The following is a 6564-nucleotide window of genomic DNA, read 5'->3' as shown; positions in this document are numbered from 1 at the left end:
CACGCAAAGACTAGTTAAATGCATCTTACCAACTTGTCTTTGTAACATGTAGTGCAAAGTGATGTGGAGGAATTTCAAAACCTTAAAGTTTTGCTTTTTAGAAAATATTAGGGGAATAAAGATTTGTGATCTCATATTTCCCTCACTTTCTTTATCACCTCTCCTTACATATCTCTTTACGTATATCCTCTTTCTCTTATAAGAGTATCAACATGTCACTTCTTTTGCAAAAGTGAAAAATAATATATGTCTTTTAAGAGTAATGAACGTGGGCCTCGTAGGCTGAGAGAGGGAGACTAATTGAGAGGAAGACAAAGATAGAAAGAAAGTCACCATTATGATTTTCATGCATACAAATATGTGTTATTTTAAAACATTTTTATCCATGTTTAGAAACTATAACTCTATGTCCAATTAAAAAATATTATGTAATTTGCAATGTGAGTGTGCACGCATGCATGCCTATTCATGCACATGTACACGTACATGCACATATACACGTGTGAAAAACAAACAAAATGGATATGAATAAGGTTTATGTTGTATGAATAATTAACCATGAAATCCTAAATAAAGCCTCATACATTATCTTTTAAAATTATATATAAATATTTCGATAACATTTATACCCTCTCATCTCCCTTTTCTCTTTTGGCTTTCAAAATTCATTATGAAACTACTTTGTTTCACCCAAAAAAAATGACTTACCCACAAAAGTGATGAGCATAAAAAAATTTGTGTATATTTATAATGTGTATATCTCATCTTGCCCACATGAGAAGTTTTGCATATTTGAGTCCCCTACCCATCCACTAATGTTCAATAGAGGATGTGTAAAGGTTATGATGCTCCATGGAGATGTGACTATGCTTTTGAGACTTGATTTGTTTGGAGTTATTTAAAGGCTCATAGGGCCTTTGTATAAACATTTATGAGATGTGGGAAAAGTCACTAAGGAGGATATGGCCTGAGTGTGTGTCAATGACCTACCCTCGACCTTCTTGCAACTTGTCATTAGGTGCTTTCATAGCAAGGAGAAGGTTATGTGTATTCTATGTAAGAGGCCTTCCCCATTAAAAGGTAAGACATTATTTGTAGAAAGTGTATCCATATACCCTAATGTTTGGTGATTCCAAAGCTTCTAGATACAGGGTTCTTCATCACACAACAAGTAGCTAGCTTTTGTGAGTTATATGGGTAGCTTATTGTTTTCTCTATTGTACTTGTAACATGCTTTTTTAAAAAATCATAAAAAGTATTTTTAAAGTGAAACTCAAAGATCAAAATTATTTTTGCAAAATGTAACTAAATGAAGACATAGAAAATTTTATAGTTCAAACATTTTGTATGCTTTATATTTTTTTCAACTACTATGTATATTGAGAGTATATTTTTGTATGCTTTATATTTTTTTCAACTACTATGTATATTGAGAGTATTTTTGTATAAACAATTTTTTTGAAACCTTACAATTTTATACAAATTTCTCTAAAAGCCTCAAAATGGGATTTTTTTACAAGACTAGTGTGTAGGGGAATCCATAGTGCCATCACTAAATCATCCCACAAAACTAGTCTCTACAAGCCTTCCAATATGTATAATTGGAGTAGACACTAGGACTCTCAAGGATGATTTTTGATGGGCTCGGTCACCCTTCAATGCCGTTTTTTTCACGATTTGCTTTATTTTTTGACGGTCATGCAAAATATGTGACTATATTTTATGACCAAAATGCCCACCGAAAACAAGATGGGTTTAGTAGAAATAGTGCTGATTTTTTCACAATTTACTTTATTTTGTATGTTAAAACCAAAATGCCCGAAAACAAACATGACACTCCAATTTTTCACAATTTATCTTTATTTTTTTGGAAGGTCATGCAAAAAATAAGTGACTGTATTTTATGACCAAAATGCCAAAAAAAGGGGTCAAAAAGCAACCTTGATTCTAATGTAGTGCCCACGCTTGTTGCCTACTATGTGAGGATGAGATCGATCAGGGGCCCGAAGTCCGTGAATGGATTAGATCGACGCCAACGTCTGTCTACTCTCAGGGGTCAGCTATCATCGTCTGTCTACTCTCATCACCACCTAATATTGAAAGAGCTCCCGGGTCCCTTCACAGGTTGTGAGGCCTTATCAACTTTCCCACACAACCTCGTGCACAATATATATATATATATATATATATAATGCACACATCAAACACTTCCATCAAATCATTTCATTTCCATCCATCATTTATATACAAAGCCTCACTTCTAAACAATGATTAACCTTCACCATTGGACCGAAACAAGACCACAAAGCACCACACTTTTGAAAGTTGTCTTCTCAATTACCCCACTACCACATGCCCCACACGTGCTTGATTTTGACATCCCTCGTGTCTGTTTTTTTGCTATTTAAATCATCAAATACATGCGAAATTTATTAAAAAAAACCTTTAACCTACCTAGTAAACCAAGAGCCTAGTTATCATATAAAGTATTATGGTTATCATAAAGTATACTAGTTGGGAACCCGTGCTTCGCACATCTTTAAAGGCTTCTAAAATCAAATTCTACCCAAACCTCCTCCTCCCCTTCCCGAACCTCCAAATTCTTGCCATATGGCAGCTTTGTGAAACTCTTCCTTAAAATAATATATAGAGATAAAGATGAGGAATGCAAAGACCACTTGCCCACATTAGCCAAAAACCCCATTCTAGATTTTTTATTTATTTTTTGTTACGAGTTGTACATTATATATATTTACATGTGACTCACGTCCCCCTTTGAGAAATGTGATAGCCTTTTAGGCAAGGGCCTACCTACATTCTTTTGGAACCCTTCTATAAATTTGAGACAAGTAAAAGTACCCTTTGATTCAAAGGTCCTTAATGTTCTAGTTTATTCTCTTCTTTGATTGAAAGGCCCTTCATGTATTTACATGTTCAATAACTCCATGAAATACAAAAACCACTTATGTTGCCACTCTCATGATATTTTAACTAATTCCATGTGGGCCCTTGGGTAACCTCATGCATAGGTTTGTAAAGATATTCACATTTCTTGCCGAGTAACAAGTCAAATGTCACAATATGGGTAAAGGATGAGATATTGAAGGAAGGTTCCACTATAGAAGCATTACTGAAGGCTACTGGCTTGGACCTAGCTTATCATCTTAGGTGGGACAAATCTTCTTTCTTACGAGAGGATGAAATGTGGGATTCTATCTGAGAAGTGTCAAACTCCACATAGTTGGCTGGGTTTGTCTCTTTAGATGATGTAACATAAATACTAATTAGATTATGGTGTAATCGTGGGTGTATCTATTGATGTAATTTTTGATACACACACACACACACACACACATATATATATATATACACACACATTTATTCCCCTTTAAAAAAGATATTCACATTTCCCTTTGGATAATTGATTCATGATTCAAATACAAGCTTAGACTACATTCCAATTCTTAATTAGATCAAATTTGATGCCCACCATGAAATAGTATAGTTAGGTTATCTCTCAATTATTTTTAGCAAAATGTCCTTGGTCCAAATCAATAAATTACACGGCTAAGTTCTATTTTCTATTCATTTGAATGAATTGTCATGGATTATGGCTGTATGTATTTTAATTTATATGGTTGTATGTGCTTGCATTAGATTACTAAACATAGAAGATTCATGAAAATCTAACACCAGTTATACATAGATAGTTTAGGTTTTGAATAATGAATTAAGTGATGAAGATTACCTTTACAATCAGAAGCAACAACTTAAATAAGCAATTACCTTTACAATCAGAAGCAACAACTTAAATAAGCAATTATAGTTTCCAATACACAAGACATAGGGAGCATGTTACTCAATTTGCATACCACTTTGTTCTATAACAGAGTTACTCACATGGAAAGATTTTCTTTGATTACCTAACTAGTCCTTTACCTCTAGAATAATACCTTGACATAAAAGTACGTTATGTAACTCCAATATATGTTTCTTCTATGAGATTTATAGTGTGTTCACTCCTATTAACCAAGCAATACTATTGTAGAATTTGTCCCAGGGCTCATCTTCACATCATGCAATTATTTTGAAGGTCTATGTGGGTCTTAATTGTGCAAGCGTGATCGCATCATCAGAAAAGTTAATGCATTTGAAAGAGAAATCCTACCATTTCAATATATTTTAATGGTTTTAAGTTTACAAAAACCTTTTAACCACTTAAGAAAAGTTGCACTTATATGAGCTAAGTGAAGTGAAATTGGAAGAATAATATTTGAGCATGTAGACCTAGCATTCTACTTCAAAATAAGTGACTAAAGGTATCCACCATCATCTTCTTCTAAAGGGTTTATTTTACTTCTTTACATATAGAAAAAAAAATTCAACTTTATCATTTTAATGAAAATCTATTTATACATCCTTAATCCATAACCCTCTATCCGTTTCCTACACATGGACCAACTTCGTCAAACTAACTATCTAGCTAGCAAACCTCCTCCTACCCAACCTAGATCCATCTAGATACCTCCTCCTCCCACAAATAATCTTAAAAATATATCTCCCCTTTATTGGCTTCTAAATACATCTCCTTCCCTTATATGTACTCTCTCTCTCTCTCTCTCCTACCACACACACATGCATGTACGCATAGATGAGGTAGAATAAAGGGCAAGGGGAGAAGAAGGTTGTAAATTACAGAAAATGGGTCTCAGGGGTTTCACCAAAAATATGTAAGTATACCACGTGAGTTCAAAAGAAGGGATAAATTTTAATTTAAAATTTTAAGGTAAATTTATAAAAAAATATTTACAAAAGGGGTTTTTTTAATCGATTTTGAAAAAAAAATTGAAAGTCCATAAAGAAAAAAGGGTCATTTTATTCATGAAAAATTCACAAGTAAGGGGGTTTTTTAATACCCCTTAAACGCACGTGATATAGGGTTTCTTAGTAGTGCACTCCCCGAGATATGGGTGTGCCTTTTTTAACAAAAAGTGTAAATATTACACACGTGCGTGCGTGCACACACACACACACAAGAGGTAGAATAAAGGACAAAGAGAGACTAGGGGTGTAAATTACACAGTATGGTGGGTGCCCCTTTTATTAATAAAAAAGTGCAAAGATGGATCCCTAAAATAAGGGGAGATCTAGCTTGTGGATAAGCAGTCTTTCCCATGCATCTCCCTACCCCTGCTTAATTCAAGGAAAACCCCACATTTACTGCTAAAATTTGTAAAGGCTCTAAGGTCAAAGAGGGGATGTAATGGGTAAGTAAGAGGAAAATAGAAAAAAGGGGTGAGAGGGAATGAGATGGGGGGTGCGTAGGTCTGCACAGGGGAGGGAGGGAGGATATGTCATAGGATTAAGAGGGAGTGGTGGTGGGTGGGGGGTATTCACAATTCAAAATTGCTATGTATCATGTTCATTTATCAAAGGTATTTTTATAACTGCTTACTTATATATCATATCCTTACAAAGTGACTTTTTTGTTTATAAACACATCGTAGTCTTTTAAATTCACTTAAATTTTATTTTATTTTACTATGATGCTTATATTTTTCTTTAGCATATTATAAAATCTAATGTGTTGAACTCTCTTGCTATTCTGAGTGGAATTCCCAAAACTATAGGAGAGGGAAGGCAATGTGCTAGTAGTTGGTTGAATTTAGACTTAAGATAGGTAAGAGGGGACAATAAGGGAAATTTTAGGTAAGGTAGCATGTTTGAAGGGTAAGGGAGGAAATAATAGAGGGAGACTCTAGAATTCTTATCTTGGCAAGAGGGAGAAGGGACGAGGTTAGATGAATTACAAAAATTAATTTTCCTTGTTAGTGCATTTTCAGATTCTTTGAAACAAATTTGATAGAACCAACAATTCGCTCTCTACCTTACATAAGCCAATCATCAAATTCTATGCAAACAATCAAATTTTAGTCTAATTTTCTTTATCACTACAAAACCCACTTAAACAGTTGTTTAAGCTTACCATAAATATATTTTATAATACATTAAATAGGTCCATGATCTCTAATAACTTTACAATACCTAAAAAACTTATGTCACAACCAACCAAAATTCAATGCAACAACTTATACATAGCAAGCTTATCTTCCATATAATTCAAGCATTTTTTCCCATGCCACCTTGGTTTTTTAAAGAAATTATTTTGTAAATCTGTAAGTTCAATCTTGAAAAGAATATAGGAAAACCTTGCTAACCTTAAATCCAATTTGAGTCTAATATTCTTTACCCTTACAAAGCCTACTTAAAGGTGTGCATGATCTTGATTTAATAATTAACTATAAACTTATGATACCCTAAAAATCTTATAGCTATGATGTCACCACCATCTAAAATTCACTGCAACAACTTATACATCGTAATCATCTTTTCCATATACTAATTGAAACATAAGACAATTATAATAATAATTGAAGGGATTATTTCCAAGCCTTGGTTTTTTCAAGGAATTATTTCTTAGCCTTCTTTGAAAATATGAGAAAGTCTTCATAACTCACATGATGTAGCCTATGCCCATAATTAGATTGACTTGTTCTCATAAGT

This window comes from Cibotium barometz, chromosome 9 (genome assembly GCF_041138505.1).
Source record: "Cibotium barometz isolate CiBa-2024 chromosome 9, ASM4113850v1, whole genome shotgun sequence".
NCBI lineage: Eukaryota > Viridiplantae > Streptophyta > Polypodiopsida > Cyatheales > Cibotiaceae > Cibotium > Cibotium barometz.
Note: the sequence above shows the minus strand (reverse complement) of the source record.